Source organism: Zosterops lateralis, assembly GCF_965231275.1.
Source record: "Zosterops lateralis genome assembly, chromosome: 1".
Taxonomy (NCBI): domain Eukaryota; kingdom Metazoa; phylum Chordata; class Aves; order Passeriformes; family Zosteropidae; genus Zosterops; species Zosterops lateralis.
The window spans coordinates 111,079,806-111,098,252 of NC_139762.1; the positions used below are offsets into that span (position 1 = coordinate 111,079,806).

The 18,447-nt window shown below is 38.9% G+C and overlaps 1 long non-coding RNA gene across 1 annotated transcript in view; it reads left to right on the top strand.

The window, feature by feature from the left end:
* Positions 1 to 3,340: 3,340 nt before the first annotated feature.
* Positions 3,341 to 18,447, top strand: part of LOC310918025 — a 64,570-nt gene continuing 49,463 nt past the window's right edge. Inside the window, exon 1 of the long non-coding RNA XR_014591571.1 lies at positions 3,341 to 3,433. This is a non-coding gene — a long non-coding RNA (uncharacterized lncRNA). The remainder of the gene's footprint in view (positions 3,434 to 18,447) is intronic.

Below are 18,447 nucleotides of genomic sequence, written 5' to 3' on the forward strand. Positions count from 1 at the left end.
TCTAGCATTTTCTGGGAGAATTAAAGTAAGAATCATATGTATTGGCTGAATTTAGATTTTATTTACTGTATGACCTGTACATGGTGTGGAAAATGAGGAAACTAGGACGGTAAACATTTGCTTTCCAAAGTTTCTAACAGAACACCTCCTAATCTGGGGTCCATTTATCATTTCTATGCTTCTGAGAAATCCTCTGAGACCTTGCTAATAAATTGTAAAATACTCTTTGGATTTCAGTAAACATCAGAATATGCAGTGGACTTAGCAAACCTATGAAAAGAAGAAACCGCTGATCTTGAGTCCACCCATGCCTTGTGTGTTTTTACTGTATATATACACCAAGGGAGCTATATGCTGCACCCAGGAAATGTCCATTGCTATTTCTTACTTTCATTCAGCAGAATGGTTTTTCCATATGTTCAGGAATATCAGAGGAAATTCTACTTAAAATGACATCTCTTTAAAACCCAAGTATTTATCAAGTAAAAGGAAGACACTCTCCAGCATCACCTTCAAGCTGAAAATAATACCAAGCAGATGAAACTTCTAGTGCAACCGGAAACCATGGAATATTGTTCAAATACCATATCTTTTCCTATTCCCCAAGTTATTAAAGTTGTATCATAAATATTGCTGCAATTGTTTAATTTTACCTCTCTTAAGGTCTTAGATCTTATTTTAGTTTCAGAGGATGCAGACCTGTGTATCGCAGACCCCAGAGAGATCTACTCCATACTATTCCTCAGGCTTATCTCCAAATTAGTTGTATCTGGGAAATTATTTGGTTGCAGTTGTTACTTCCAAGATTCCTATTATTGTAGTTTCATTTGTGAAAGGTCACCATACTCTGAATTATATTCAAAAGCTGTTTCAGCTTGTCTCTTATGTCTAATCTTGTCCCTTGTACCAGGGTCATGTTATTCCACCATGTTATTCCACAGGGTGGTAGTCTTTTTGGTGACAGCAGTATAAATAATTTCCAGACAAGTGTGTATCAATTTCTCCCATTAACAGGTTATTTCCAAACATCAGTGCTTAAATGCAACAAGTGGTCACAGTAGCTATATTTAGAAAACATTTCTTCTGAAGAATTTTATTAGATTTCGGCATCTTCCCAAAAATGAATTTTTTTGCTAGGAATCTCAGAAAGCCATTGCCAAAAATGTATTTTGTAATATTTTTAGAGCCAAATTGGGATTAAATAGTAGTCAGGGAATGGTGTATCAAAACAGGAAGCTGGGTACAAGTTGACAAGGAGAGAATTGCTCTGCTGATCTTAGACAGGGTCACACTATGAACTTGTTTTCTCCGCCACCCTCCCCACCACGTGAAGCTGCTGAACGAAAGTGTGTCAAGAAGCAGAAGCACAACACTGCAGTGCTGCTGACTGCTAATTGGCTAGAGGCAAGCATATCTTTCTTCCAAACACTTCCCAGGAGGGAGAGATGTATCCACATCCAGCTGGTCCTATGCCACCACCTAGGTCCCTGCTGCAGCCACAGGTAGGTCCCTGCAGTACAGGGACTTCCAAGGAGAAAAAGAACAAATGATGAAGGAAGGTGGAAATCTATCCTGATACGAAATTTAGGAAAGGCAAGGCAATGGAGTTGAAAAGAGAAAATTTGAGTGTGGGAAGAGGCCAGATGGAGGAAGGCAGCCAACAGCACATCATTCAATTCAAGGTTAATTATTCTACAGTGCATCATGAGACATAACAATAAGCATGGAGAGGGAAGGGATGTCCCCTTACCAGATTCTGTAGCTTCCTCAGTAAGCCTGTGTTGTTTGTGGAAGAAAACAAGTCCATCAGTTGTTGCATATCAGCAGCAAAGCAAGCTCCATCAGCAGCAGTACCTTAGCAAGGATAGAAGTCCCTAGTCTCATGTTGGGGTCCATGGTTCACTTGCTGCAGTTGGGAATCAGGCCTGTTTGCTAAGGCTCTAGGACTCTCTTAATATTTTTTACTCTTAAAAGGCTTTCAGGGTGTGTTTGTGGCCAGGCTGAGGAAATACCAAGGAACACAGTTGGTCCCAGGCTATGCGTCAGCTACTCTCTCTAGCTGGAAATGATTTGATTTTTCAATCAGTTCAATGGACAAATCTGATTGCATAGATTTTTTCTGTCACTCAGGGTCATAATCTGCCTTAAAATTCAAATTTTCCCTCATAAAAGAACAATGAGTGGGACAGGTTGTTTACATTATAGTTTTCCTGTTCTAGCAAATGAAGGTTCAGAAGTTACAGTGTGCAGGTGGAACATTTTTTTTTTTTTCAACCTACAAGCCAATAATTAGCACCTTTGCTTCATGCTAGCATTCAGCATGTGGACCTTATTGCTTCATCAAATGTCTGAGGGCCCATCTGGTTTTAATCAGCAGAACAGACTATTTGACAATGAGGGGGGAAAAACAAGTTTTGCTAGCAGCAAAAATGTTCAGTTTTCATTGCCCACGTCTCTTTCCCCACACAATCTCTCCAGCAGCCACCTTCTCTTCTTCCCTCTTCCCAAAGAAAATAATGTGAATGAAACCAATAACTTGTATATAAATCAATAATGTTCTGGTGTCATAGGAGAATAATACATGTTGAAAACAGGGACTACCTCAGCTTCTCCACCTGGATTTGTGACTATAGCTGAGAGACTTAGGAAAATCAAGGGTACTGCTTGAAACAGTAGTTTGTGGCTTCTTATCTGACTCCTCTTCAAGACTTCTGAAGTGATCCTTTTCCCTAAGGATCTTCTTAATGCAGAAATTCTCGTTCTTAGAAGTTGGATTGTGTTTTTATCAATTTCGAACAGAAACAGACTCTGAACAGCTACGATACAGAAGATATTCTGGTCTTTGGCGTCCTCTTGCAAGGGACTTTTGGCCTTTTAGCAATTAACTGTGAATGCCATCTGTGTACTTCTGGTATCACTCATGCCAAGGGTATCGGGTCTGTCTCCCCACAAGATCAGTGCTCCTGAGCAGATGGATCTGGCCCATCCTTTATTCCAGGTTTAAGAAAATGGTTCTCAGATAGTTTAAACAGAAGGTTATGACTTTGCTCTACCCTGCTCCCCTGCTCTCCATGCCCCCCTCATTTAGGCTGCTATGTCAAACACTGAGTGTGATTGATGATGACAGAGATTACTGTGAGCATTAAGTTCAAGAGCTCAGCTGTTTATTTGTTTAAGAAAGTTGTTTTCTGAGTGTTTCTCTATATATCCAGCCACATGCTTAGACTGAAATACCCCAGCACAATCACTGGTTTGTACGAATATTGTTTTGACAGCAAAGAATGCTTGTAAACATCCAGGATGGGGAGAGGAAATATTCAGTGTCTTAGGACTCATTCTATTTTCATGTGGTTTGCTCTTCTGTCAGTGGTGTGGGAGGAAATTCCTGTCGAATAACTGAGGAGACACTGTGTGTGAAAGTACCACGGCTCAGGTGAGTAGTGCTGGAACATAGGCAGGAGGTTAGAGGCAGCTTCTGGCCATCTTCTTCAGCAAATAAGCATGGAAGGAAGACTCAAATTCAAAACTTTCAGTTACAGGTCCAGAAACAAAAAACCAGAAGATGGTTGTGTATCTACATTGCCAGGAGCCCTGCCTAATGTCATCGTTGACAAGCCAAGTTGTGGATTTACATAGTTGGCTGCATATATCTGTTGTCCTGTCATTTCTCAAAAATGTTGGGTTTAGTTTCTCAGGAGTGAAATTTGCTGGAACTTTGCTTGATCTTCTAACACCTAGAAACAAAGCTATTAATTAGCTATGCACCTACAGTACCTGTCTTTCACTTATGGGTGTAGCTGAGGTCAAGCTTTGACTCATGAGATTGATGCAGAGTTTAGATTATGTCTTGGGCAATGGGAAAGCAAAATGATTCTTCCTTCAATTCAGTATTCTCTCTGGCTAGCCACTCCGATTAAGTTTGATTTAACAACTTAGCTCTCCTTATACATCTTAGCTGTTAATCACAATATATTAAGAAAAAGAAGGAAAACAAAACCTGCCTAAATCACTTGCAGGTGACTCTAACTGCTTTTCTAAACAGCTCTGCCCTTGACTATTTTGTTACAAAATTGAAGCAAGGGTTCTGGGAAAGAGAATGGTCTTTAAATTATTGCTTCCTTTTTAAAGCTAGCCCCATGATACACACATCAATATTTTATGTGAGCAGTTCCTTTGAAAATTATCTTCTTGTGTTTTCTTTCTTTTAAAATTTATTCTAACTGAGAATAAACTGATTTTTCATTATGACACTCATTTCTCCAGAGAATAGTATTGTTTTTCTTTTATTATTTTCTGGTTCAGTCCATTGAAGTTTTCCTCCTCCTCCACTTCCTTACTGCTCTAAGCAGAGTTAGGGGTTAGTTAAGGAAAGTAGTGTCTGAGTTGTGTCCAATCGTAAGCTTCTGCCTCAACCCCTGACCCCCCCCTCCGCCCTTACCCCTCCCCCCTGCCCCAAAACCCCTAAAAACCAAACCAATAACAACAAAAAAATCCCAAAAACAACCCAGAAAAAAGCAAACCACCCTCAAAACCCACTCTTGATTTCTTGTCCTTAATGGGTTGATTACCAGATTACTTCTTTACAATTACAGCACTTGCTTCCTGTTTTCAAAGGCTAAAATCAGCCACTTAAGCATGACTAAAAAAAAAACCACCGAGTGCCTAAATTAGTTTGCTTAGTTAGAGCAATAACAGCCCTATCAGACTGCAGGTGTCACAATACCCACACACACACATAGAGCAAACTTAAAAACAGGAGGCAGCCTTACTGAACCCAAAGGAATCTTTTTTAGCAGACTTCTTGCTTCTTAGCTCATGAGGTCAGGCTATAGAAAAGCAGCTGACACTATGATATTGAAGGCTCCAGTGGTTTTCCTGCAGGAATAGATGGATGACCTGGTTGTTTTATATTGCTGACTTTGTCCATTAAAACAGCAAAGTAAAAACTGGTTTTCCTCATGTGGGTTTCTTCTTAATGAAATTTGTTCCTTGTCATCAAACCCATTTGTATGTTTTTTTGCCCCCTCGGTCTCATTTTTCTTAATAGCCTCTTAACTTCCTGGCTTTACAATTTCAGTTGTCAGGATAAAGTTCATTCAAGGCTAAATTGTTCTGACAAAATTCAGGCCAAAAACAAAGGGAAAATAAAAGAATTTATTAGACTTTATCCCAGTGCCATACTATTTCAGTGCAGGGGTTAATTATTTCTTAAGTTCCTCAATACAGAAGAATCATGAATGATCAGACATATTTTCAGATAATAAAACTCATCTATCGATGCTAAGTTTCAGCATTAGTGACTGATTTCTGAGGTGTTTTGTGGGAGGTTCTACTTAGGTTAATCCCCAGAATTTAATGTAAATATTTTGAGAGAGGAGTGACATATACACTTAAGAACAATTGTAATACAATTCCTCCTACATATGGATTATACTTGGTCTTCAATAATGTTTTTCTCCCCACAGGTAACTTTGTCTTCACATCCTTAAAATTATCAGGATTAGAAATATAAACGTTCATCCAACCTCACATCATTTTCTTACTGCTATGATCAGATTAGTCATTCAGACAACTCATCATATAATTTAGGGATAACTTTAGTCTACTCTTTCTCCATTTTTTCTGCAGCCATATCACATATGTCATATGTGTAGACAGAAGAGCTTACTAAAAACTAAATCCTTTTTTTGAGAAAGCAAAAGCTAAGAAAGAATAAAGTGCAACAGGAAAGAATACTTTAGAGAGCTTTTGTTATGTGATAGTAGCTTTTTAAAAAGAGTTGTTTCATTTTTTTAATGACCTGTTTATGACTGCAGAAGAACTGTGGAAGAAAGATGCTGACCAATATACATTTCTTCTGATAAGAGAGACTGCATCAGCATCAGGGAGACAGAGAAACTGCTTTCCAGACAATCTCACTCAGGAGTAATTTAACTGACTTATACAGTTTCTGTGTATAATGTATTACTTTTTTATTTTAAAAAGGTATTACTTTTTTAGTTGTCTTCCTCCCTCCCCAATACTTCCTTTTTACATGCTATATGCAAACCATAATTTGAAGTAGTTTAATTTCTGAATTATCTAAGCCTTCAAACAGATGCAACTGAAACATTTCTTAGTAAGGGTAAAAAGGCAGCTGAAGTGGAAAACTTACCTAGTGCTCCTGACTAGAATCAGGCAACGTATTCATACCTATTGATTTCCTAGCATTTTAGAGTTGGTCTAGACCCATCTTAAGCTTCTGTTTAGAACACTACTAAACTCTCACAAGAGAGATGATTTCAGTAGAATTCTACTATTTCAGAATTTTAAACTCAGTCGAGGCCACTGTCAGATTATTCCTTATTCCTAAGTTTGACTTTGATTTGCAAACCTGAAACCCAGCAGCAGGTAAAGACATCCTGGTCTGTGTTCACTGAAAGCTCTGGTGACTTTGAATCCTGCAAAAGCCTTGTGGAGAGGAACCTGTGTTCTTTTGGGTTAGCTACTTTTGAGTAGTTTCTCACCTGCAGGCCACATCTGTCTAACTCATCAGCAGAAATGGGCATATCTGTGCCCAGGAACAAACTGCTTTGAGATGTTTATGGAAAATCTAGGAAATCCCTGTCGCTCCCTATTACTGTTTGGCAATCACTTTCCCTGGGAACCTGCTTTTGTGGGAGCAGACAAGCTGTCAGCCCTGCAAGAGGTCTTTTTGTTTATGTATCTCTTCTGTTCCTCTGTTTACTTAAAGGGACAGAATTGTCAGCTCTTGTAAGGCTGGTCTGTGTAACTGATGGCCTATCCACCTCAAACTTGCATCTTTTAAACTTTTTTTTTTTTTTTTTTTTTTTTTTTTTTTTTTTTTTTTAAGAAGAATCTTATCCAAACATGAGTGAATTGGGCAGATTTATGAAAGAAAAGAAGAGCAAAGTGGAAAAGGAAGTTTATGTTTTTTGTAGAGACTTACTGCTGTGCAAATGCACTGAAAGAATCTCTTGGCTGTTTGGGCATTTGTATAACAGCTAGAGACGCAGAGCAATTAGATTTTCTAAGTATAAGCAAGAGAATCTGTTTTGTTTATACAGAAAAGTCCCCCAGAAGAGAGGCAGAAGCAGAGACATAAGTAATAAGTGCATGTGTTTGGAAAGAGTATAATGTACTTATAAATATTATAGTGGCGTCACTACAGTTAAGGGTCTGGCAAGATTTCTGTTGTAAACCCTTCTTGTCAGAGTTTCAGGACAGAGCTGTAAAAATTCCAGGCTGTAGCTTGGCATGTGAGGGCTCAAGGCAGGAGCACAGGTTTCTCTCCTGCCCCCTCAATTAATTGTTATGAACCTGGTTGTCAACAGGGAAATATTAGGCAGAGCATTCACCTTGCTCTCTGAGAAGCAGAGAGAAAGGTTTTTATTCCTGTATGGCCAGAAGAGCTGGGATACTGAACATGCATCAGATTGTACTGCCGGAAAAAATGCCAGTGTATTGAGCAATGGTAGATAGAAACAAGCTGTGCAAATGAGTGATACCTTTCATTTTTGGATCCAGTCTACATGTCTCTAGATGTTTGATTACCTAAAGAGAAGATCATGCAAATTTTTAGGAGGTTGACTTCATTAAATAATGCTGCAAAGGGAATAAAAAACAATTAATGGTTTTGCAACTAAACATTTCCTGAGCCTCTTCATCATTTACTGACTGCATTTTGTTGATAGTTGAACTTAATGACAAAAGGAAGCACAAAGATCTGTTGTTAAACTGCAGTCTGTAAGGCTGTGCTCTTTTTGTGTATTAAATGGCAAATCTGGCACTGGTAACAAAGGCAAACTTAACTAAGAATAAAAAGGAATTCATCTGCAATAAATTTAGGCTATGCAAATAACCAGTGAGAAAAATAATATTTTACATTTGGGCAGTGTATTTGCTCTTTAAACTCAACAAAAATCTCATCAGAAAAAATCCACCCTGTCCTGTTCAGCCAAACACCTTAGAATTCCTGCACACGGTATCTGAGCTTGGTCTTCAATGCACAGGAACTGTGCAAATCTGCATCCAAAGAATCAAACTGAACACTGAAAGGGATGGTGGATACATGTGCGCTAAACATATTGATAGCTGTAATTACACAGGGATTTAGGGACCTAGTTTTGGGGCTAACATTTCATGCAAATGTCACTTAATCTGGTCTGTGTGGCTTATGTATGTATTATGAACCATTAAATTATCAGTGAAATTGTTACCTTTTGGTAGGAGACTAAAGAGGAATGAATTCTACTCAGGTATCAGGTTGTCAAGAGCAATGTCACAAGAGACATTGTGAATTGCTAAGGCTAAAGAAAAGATCATCAGGACAATAAATCAGTAAGCTATGGAAAATGTTTCAGTTGTGCCAAAAAAGATTGCAGACTACAAAACATGTGTTTTTACCATGATGGTTGCAAAGAGCATTTAAGCTGAAAAATGGAATGCCTTTCACTAATCTTATTATAAATGGTTAGTCAGGCAAAAATCTGATTTGCTAAAGGCAGTGTCCCTTTTGCTTCCTTGCCCACTACATAAAGTCATCACCTTTGGGCCAGCATTTGTGCTGGGCAGCCCCACCCACCTGAGTGATATAGGGTACAAGGCAGTGCTGGAATGGTCCCCTAGGATTCAATCTGGCTTCAAAGAAATGATACCTGGAGAAGTTCTGGTGTCTGCCTCATTTCGAAGTTAAGAAGTCAAGCTAAGTTCTGTTGGCCTAAATATCCCATTGAAGTGATACTGGGAGTCTGACTTAAATACTGAAAATGTGGAGCCAAGACTGACTGTCCAATCTAAACCAAATCTGTGTTGCAAAACACTGGGGCATGTGGAAATAAAGTGCAAAGTAGGGCATAATAAAGCTGTTGATTTCAATACAGATCCTTATGGATTAGTTGCTTTGTTTCTGCCTGTTCAAGTAAAGTGGCTTGAGGGAAAAGTCTGATCTTTCCTGCTTCACAGTAATTTCACTCAGTGTTTACTCTTTCTTCACAGTATAACTGGAAAGGGGAAGCCTTAAATACTAAGGTAAAATAATGTTCAATGTACTGTCATTTTAGAGTAAAGTTTTAATCACTCTCTGTAATTACCTACACAGATAAATGCTCTTTAATTCTGGACGATAAGGGAAAAAAATAGAGATCTAGTGATTGGAAGGTGAAACTATGTTAATACGGACAGGAAATAAGGAACACATTTTTAGAGGTGAGGGTAATTATCCGTTGGAACAATCTGCCACGGGGATTTAATGGATTCTCCATCCCTTGAAATATTTAAATCAAAACTGGACATCTTTCTACAAGTATGATCAAATTCAGCTTGAAGTTATGAGTTTGCAAGGATTTCTGAGTGAAATTCAAAGACTGGTATGTTGCAGGAGGTCAGCCTAATGACTCGTAACTGTCTGTCTTCTGGCCTTAATAATTCATTCTTTGCTAGAGGGAGAAGAGATATTCATGTTCTTAATTTTCTAGAAATAGCCACAAGTAGCTACAGTTTCTGAAATTCAGAAACAGAAGATGAACTTTTGAGAAAATAACTGACTTTTAAATGTTTTTATGTCGCCCTTTACATAATGTCTTCATCTACATCACTGGATGTGGATAAATCACCCAAATATCAGTGGCCTTCAGTGGGTCTTCCAGGAGATAACAGAGAAAGATTAATAGATTGAATGATATTTTAATTTTTTTTTAAAATTCTAAATCAAAGAATCTCCTTGGAGTTGCCTATCCTGCTCTATGCTTTGCTGACAATTATAATTCCAGTGGTAACTATTCATTCCTTTCACCTAGTTTGCTTTGGAGGGGACATTAATATTTAAATTACAAATAGCTATAGCCATATAGCTAAAACTGAAATTACACTCTCAAAGATGTATATGAAGGTGTGGAAATTCACTTTTCCATCTGTGACTAATCTGCAGCCAGAACTTGTCTAACAATATCCTCATGGCTCTGAAAGGGGCATTTTCTCTGTGTGTGTGCACACGTTTGTGTGTGTGCATAGATGCATACATTCAACTGATGTGTAATTTCAGTAAAATTGAGAGAGAGAGAAACCATGAAAAATCCAATCCAGTACTACCAAATTCCTGGACAGGTAATCCATGCATCAATCTCTCCTCACTTCACATTCTCAGGACAGGTCAGTGTGCCTGAGGCCTCAGAGGAATTTTTCTCATATGCCTCCAGTGTTTTTATAAGACTGCCTTGGCAGGAAATACATATGTTCTTAATAATGATTGAAAAGAATAAATTCACCTTTCAAAATCAAAGTGAAAATGGCATAGCAGGTGTAATTGAGGCAAATGATTATGCTACTTATCTGTCTTTACAGAAAATCTCAAGGGAATTTACTATCTCCACAAGGATATAATATTTTAGTAGATCTTGAGTATACGGTTTGCCAAGAATTCAAGGCTGAGTATAAAACATGCCTTTCAAAGAATGAATATGAGCATTCATTTGGGTGAAGAACAACTTTTTAAAGAAATAAAAACTATAAACATAGTTTGAAATAAACCAGGTATAAACTGCCCATACAAAATCCAGCAAGGAAACTGAAAGGAACATTCAGCACGGGATTTCTGCACTGCAAATACAGGAAGAAAATGGATTTTATAATCAGATGGTTAGCCTAAGGTCTACCTGATGACTGCATTTTCACATGGTTAAATAAAGAATAGAAGGAGTACACACTTTGTGTATAAGTCTGTCTCTTTAGGTAGTGCATAAGTAGCTCCTAGTGCAGTTTGTGGAGTAAGGAACAGTTAACATCATGCATGTTTCTATGATGTTATGAGAAATCTGGCTTCTAGCATGCTCCAAGTTAATTTTGAGGTCAGCCTCTCACCTTGCATCACCTCGTCTATTTCAGCTGGTGACGTGGATTAGAACAGATATGAAGGGAGCAACAGACAAGTTTAGGCTCAAAGCAGCACATTTGAACAGCTCTTCACTCCAAGAGGATGGAAGGAGAACATAAGGTTTTTCACAGATTTCACAACTCCAATTCATGGAATATTTGTTGGAATTATTTACTTTATTTGCCTATCACCACAGCAGCTGATTCTTTCATGTATAAAGAAAAAATAATGAACACATTAGGGCCACATTTCATGAGCTCTTGAATGTTACTTTCTGGTGTGTAATTGTTTCTCCTTCATTGACTACTAATCAAGCTGCAGTATGCCTAGCCTTGCAAATCCAGTGAACTTGGAAAATTCCTTTAATTTTTAAAGTTTGTTTGTTTGCCAGGTGGTTTTTTCCTCCAAGCTTGTCCAACTTTGAAAATTACAACTTAAGTAAAACCAAAAACATAAGTGTCATGGATCTCTGAGGAATTACCTTACCACGTTAATATTCAATAATGCCAGCTGCCCTAGTTCAGCACATGAGAGCTCTGATTCAACAGAGTCCTGAAATGGGGTCTGAAAGTTTGGTGGAGAAAGGAATCTCTTTCTTTTGAAGCTGGTTGTCACTTTCAAATAGAGATTTGTTTTTCCCCAAGACACAGAATGCTTACAACAGTTTCTGTTAAGTATATGAATTCGATAGTACAAATTAAAAAGTGGAATAAAACCTCCACAATTGTCAATCTCTTGAATAGAAACACTTCGAAAAAGTTTTAACTATTTTTTTCCTCTTTTCCACCTTCTACTGATCAAACTTTGCCTTTGTGTATGTATATAATATAAAGTACAGAGGCATAAAATGAATCTAAAGGGGAGAGATGAGCTTATAAAGGGGACCCCCGCCATAGAATCACAGAATGGTTTGGCTTGGAAGGGACCTTAAAGATCATCCAGTTTCAACCCCCTTTCCATGGATAGGGACACCTTCCACTTGATCAGATTGCTCAGAGCCCAATCCAGCCTGGGCTGGAACACTTCCAGGGATGGGGCATTCACAGCCCCTCTGAGTAATGTGTTCCAGTGTCTCACCACCCTCATAGTCAAGAATTCTTTTTTTTTAGTTAATCTAAACCTACCTTATTTCAGTTTGAAGTCAGTTCCCCTTGTCCTATCACTACATTGTCTTGTAAAAATCCTTCTCCATCTTTCTTGTGGGCCCACTTTAGGTACTGGAAGGCTGCTGTAAAGTCTGCCAGAGCTTTCTCTTCTCCAGCCTGAACAACCTCTCTCTCTCACCCTGTCTTTGTGGAAGAATTACTCCAGCTTTGTGATCAACTTAATGCCCTTCTTCTGGACTCACTCCAGCAGGTCCATGATCTTTTTATTTTGTGGGCTCCAGAGCTAGATGCAGTATTCCATGAGAGTGGAGTAGAGGGATAGAATCTCCTTCCTCAACCTGCTGGACATGCTTTTTTTTGATACAGTCCAGGAGATGGTTGGCTTTCTGGGCTGCAAGTGCCCATTTGATGGTCATGTCGAGCCTCTCATGACCAACTCCCCAAGTCCTTCTCCTCAGGGCTTCTCTCAATCCCTTCTCTCCCCCCTCTGTATTTGTGCTTGGGATTGCTCGGATCCGTGTGCAAGATTTGCTATTATATAAAAGCTTTTTTTAGGTCAGGCAGTATTTTGCAACACATGCATTTGCCAAACCACACTCTGGTGATAGACCCTTGGCGAGTGATATTTTCTTAGCCAAGAGTTAAAGCATGCTGAAGGTGAAAACAAATTTTTCTGGAGCCAGCACAAGGACTGCAACAAGCCAAGCAAACCAGTCATGCAGGCAATTTCCTATTCACTCACTGGTGAGGAAAATGGACTTCAGCTCAGAAGCCCTATGTGACTTAGAGTCCAAAACTGTAGGGTAATCCTGTCAACACAGTGAAGTGCAAAAGGGACAGTCAGCTGTAGGGGGAGGTGCTGGAGGGCTGCTGAGTTTTCCTCTCCTAAAGCCTTCACTTGCTTTTCACATTGATTGCTTGTGATTGTGTCAGACTCCCTTAACCAGAGGGATGGAGTCATGTGCAATTCCTCGCAGAAGAAGCAGCAGGACTCAGAGTGAGATCTGGCTTTAGGTGGAGAGTTTTTCCTGTTTTCAGGAAATGAAGATTTAGCACCCTGGAGCCGCGGGCAGAAGGAAGGATCTGTTTTGCCAAGAGCAGTGTGAGCTGGGACACTTGCCTATCTGGCTGTGGGGACCTGGGGGCAGGCAGCCTGTGGGGATGGAGCCGCGTCGGCAGCCGAACCCTTTGCCCCGTGGCTTCTTGCGCTCGGTACCTTGGTGCTCCCATGACACAAAAGTGTTTCCAGATGAGTGGATCGTGTCCAAGTGTTTGCCTTTTGGCTATTAGCACAGCAAGAGCAAACAATTTTTCTCATGGCTAACTAACTTCCTTCAATTCCTTCCCCCGCTGAAATTTGCTTCTTGTTTGTCGTGCCATGACAACATCGCTGTGCTCTCCAGAGTGAATGTGTTAATGCAGGAAGGGACAAATCTGAGAGGCTCGGCTGGCAATTTTTAAACTCCAGATGGCCATTCTCCAACTACCTGTCGGCTTGAATAGGAAATAAGTCTCCTGACAGGCTCACTTCCTTCCGTTTGCATTGTTTTCAGCAAAAATAGATTTTTAATAACTCCCATAATAACGTTCCTGCAAGGTGCGGCCTACAAACCTTAGTCTGAAACAGGACAAACAGAGTGAAATGTCTGCTGACTTTTCACCTATCAGTGGCCTGAGCCAGTGGGCTGTGGATGATTATTAGCAAAAAATAGGAAATCACCTTAGATTAAATATAACTAAGAAGTGCCCAATCTGTGTCCAAAATCTGGCAGCAGAACCTCAGCTGATGCAAGCTAGCTGGAGATCTGCTCAGAGTATTGTAGAGATGCTAGTGAAATTAATAAAATAAATTTTGTCACTGATTTCCCTTAATTCATTGTATCCTCTTTATATGGTGTTTCTTCTCAGACATTTCATACCTATTTGCTGTGCATTAGTGTATCACAGCTGAGAATGTGTGGAGCAGCAGTTGGCTTTGTTTAGTTTGCTTTTAACTGGCTGCATCATTTTTTCAGTGGCTGCTCTATTGTTCAGTCCTTATTTTTCTCCTAGTATGCTTATACTGGCTTACCTCATGCCAAAATTTAGCAACATTTCTGAAGATTCCCATATATGTGGCAGTGGTACTGGAATTGAAAAACTGCCCTTCAAAGGGCTCTTCAAAGCTCTTCCAATTTTTTGTACTGTCTCCCATGCTTCCATCATTTGGCCCAAGCCAGTATGTGAAGCCACCCATCCTAGAGGATTGAGATTTATCTGTTCCATCCTATCCTATCCTATCCTATCCTATCCTATCCTATCCTATCCTATCCTATCCTATCCTATCCTATCCTTCAGTCATTATTTTGTACTGTGACCCAAAAAGCATGTTTTAAGTGAAAATAATGTGACTATTTTACTAAACTTTTTGGTTGCAATAGAAGCGATTTTTAAGCAATTATTTCATATAGAGAGAAATCAAGACAAATCTGATTCAATACAGAAAAGAGAAAATTCTGTTTTCAGACCATCAGTCTCAGTATTCCTATACTTTGAATTTTGGTAGGCTTGAATTGCTGATTTAAACAGAAGCATCATGAAGAATGTGACATTCCCGCATTCTCCACAAGATTTGTCTACTTATGTGGATCAAATCCAGAACCTTTGTCCTTTATATAAATGTACCAGTGCATATATATATATATATACATATATACGTAAAAGTTTCCAAAAGTTTCAAAAGTTCCCTACACTAGAGTATACTTTTCCATAAGACCAAGTCAGATCCAGTAGCAGAACATGGTAGAAATTCTTCCTTCATGTCACAGTAGCCTTCCTATGAGTTAATTACACTTTTCCTCATCTAGTTGTTTCTAAAGTCTGTGAGGCATTCCATATGTTCTCACTAGGTCACACTGTAGCTGGCCATTTTATTTTGGTCTATATATAGCAAGGAAATAGTCCAGATATGCCAAGACTTGTTTTGAAGACTTTAGTCTGGCTAAAATGAAAGATATGAGATTTAGAAGTGAATTTATGAAGATAGGAACAACAGCAAGGAGCAGCTGGGAAGAGATTCCGAGACAGAAGTACTATCTCTTAACAGCCTCAGCTTGTACATAGTGCTGATTACTTCAGAAAAAAAATCCATGTGCAACTTATCCCTTGAACTAAGAAGACAGAAAGAAAAGGGCAATGGTACTCTGGAAGCATTGGTTCAAGCACTGCCTGTGGAGCACATTGGTGATTATTTCTAGGAAACCATTCATTTCACTTACAAAATCATCAGCACATATTCTGCAAGCACCCCCATACAACCCACCTTGGGATTATCTATGGTACATTGTATTATTGTATACATGCAGCTGCTGTGTAGAGGAAAACTAGTGGGATAGCTGGACAGAGGGAAGAGGGGAAAATCCCAGGATGGATACTGGCAGAGAAGTAGGCAGCTGGGGAAAGATCAGAGGAAAAGCAGCTGTGCATAGCAGGACTGTAGAAGTGGTGTAGGAAACCATACTAAGGCTAAGGCTATGTCATTAGAAGAAAGACTGAGGACACAAGAAGGTAAAGAGTACCTTCTTACTCTTACCTTTACAAGGGTAAATTCTTAATAAAACTAGTGAGACATGAGTAAGAGGAAGAGCAAAAAGGAAAGCCCCAGCGGCACAGGAAAGGAAGTCCCATCTGGAGGCAGACAAACATAGTTAGACAAGGCAGGAAAAGAGCAATGAATTTGTTTAGGGGCAGGTATGGCATTACTTGATGGGAAAAAACCAGGATGTGTGAGGTCAGGCCATTACTCCCCATTCTATATCCTCTCCTACACAGTGCCTGCACACCTCTACATGTTTTTGCCCCTGTATTAGGTAATAGAATTGGACACAAGGCTTGATATAGCCCAGTTGTGCTGTCATAGGAAGACAGGAAGCCTATGAAGAACCATCTGTCCCTTCCAGATTCCTCTTTTGCAGGCCCACTTCCCTTACACCCTTCTCTCTAACTGAAAAGTCCCTCTGAAATTTTCAGATTTATCTCTGGAGAAATAAAAGTCCAAAATCAAATCCATCAATAAATATGATAGCAGTAAGACGAATATGCTAGGAAGAGGTTAATTAGACAAACTTTAACTGATATTTCATGCCATAATTTGTAGCTCCAAAGTGCTTTTTGCTCAGTGAGGAGGACTCAACTACATGTAGTGCAAACTGCTTATGAAATTTGGTGGTGACTACTGCAATTTCCATTTGTAGTTTTGCTGAGTCTAAAGCAGGTTTTATATGGTGCAGGATCAGTTTGAAGAAATGCATTGCATTTATACTAGGTTTTATTCTTTAAAGACACCCTAGCTGCGTACAAAGAGAGCCTTCACTGCTAAGATAGCACACGGTTGCTACCATATACACCACAGCTCCAGGGCTGGACTTTCCTGTCAATATGAGCTCAGAGCTCAGTGCTCTTTTCTCATATAGATATATTATATAATTTATATAGATATAAATTATGAATCTGGCTTTACACTGATCTAACTCCACAAATTTTCATTGAGTGGTTTCTGATGTCTTTCCAAGACACAGTTATCCCTAAACTTTGTTGTCTCTCTTCAGAGTAGAGAATGTAAATGTTCAATAGATGGCCCTGGAGCATTTGTAAAAGCATATGAGTTCTTACTTTGTGATCCTTTAAAAATGTATAAGTGGTTGGGCACTGCAAAGTATTATAATAATATTTTAAATTTTCTTTGAATGGACGAATTGATAGTAATGGTTTTTGTGAATTTGTCATGTAATACAAATACAATACATCTACTAAAAAGCCAAATCACTTCTGAGAATATCTTTATTGGGTTTTAATTTTGAACATTTTATTTCACTAGCATCAGGCCTTCTTCTACCCTCCCCACTTGCACAAGCTTTCGGAGTTTTTTTCTGATGATGGGAAAGACAGTGTTTCCAATAATTCAAAACTGGTACATGTCAGTCCAGAATCTGATAATTTCTACACATTTAAGTCCCCACAAAAACCTAGAAGGTTGCATAGCTTATAAATTCTCATATGGATAATAGACTAATTTACGTTTTTGTAGTACTCTCAATGTCTCAGTGGCACTTTGGTCTGGATTTCATTGAATATAAAAACCAAGAGAAAAGATTTGTACCAAAGTTATTATATAACATTCACAACATTAGACATAGTAAAGAAATACAACCAAACAGCCAAATCTCTCAATTAAAAGCAACTTAATGTGGCTGTCAAAACACTCCATCCTTTCAAGCTCAAATAAGTAAACCTTTTGGGCTATAGGCACAATGGGAAAAGACTAATTGAGGAAATGAGGTAAGATTTATTAAAGTTACACTAATGACATAAAAACTTGCTCCATGCCATCCCCTCCATATGAACACTGGGTTTTCCTGTGACTTCATTCAGTTGACTTTTAGCCATATCCTATCTCTGTCCAGTCATTCAAGAGGTAAATTGCTTGCATAAAGTAAATTCAAGAGGTAAATTGCTTGCACAAAGTATATGTGTGGCTCTGGTGCATGCACTAAGTGTCCATATGTGTTCGTAGGTATACATCCATGTAGGTACAGGCTGAAGCAATATGATCTTTTGGGCTGGAAAGGCAAGGGAAGGCAATGCAGCTGTGACTCAAGATTAGCTGAAGTGGTCTGTGCTAAGGGGGAGGCCAGATCTGTTGATAAATGCTCACATGCTCAAATTCATGCACATACTTCTTTTGTATTACATTTTTCCCTTGGTAAGAACTCCGTGTTAAGGAGACTAAATAACTGGACAAATGTAAAAGAAACAGAAGAGATTTTTGTGCTCTGAGTAAGATTAAAGCACTGTAGAAAAATGAAAATCTGCTGTAGACATTATGACTTGTGTTCATAGCTCCTATGGACAGAGAGAAAAGAACATGCCCTTGAGTTTTTGCTCCCCGTGTGGTGATTCCCCCTGATTTTCACCTACTAATTCCTAAAGTCTACAACATAAATAAAATTGCAGTGTCTCTGTCTTTGGAGTTTAGTGAAGGTAGTTTAGACACTTGCATTGTGAGTATTGCTTTTGGTGTTTTCTTTGTCTTTTGTTACAAAGCCTTATTTGTATTTAATTTCCTAGATAACAAATAGTAACACATAACTAAGGTCGTTTGATGCTAATCAAGAATTCGAAAAAGGTGAGTGATGAGGAATGTGTGAGTAATGTACAGATGAAAACATAGTTCTATTCTTTCCCTCTCTTATCAGTTTTTAATCCCTCTGACGTACTTAACTGGCTGCAGTTGAAGTCACTGGTAGTTTTATGTGGCCTATGACTTTTTTGAGGAGCAGCTTCAAATTCCCTTGAGTTAAAGGGAGAGGAATGACCAGAACTGCACTGCAATAAAAGTGCTTTCATTTGAATATTAACCATAAAGACTGTATAATACCTCATGTTCTCAAGACTGGTATTTTATACAGGTGTAAGATCTCAGAGCCTTTAGAA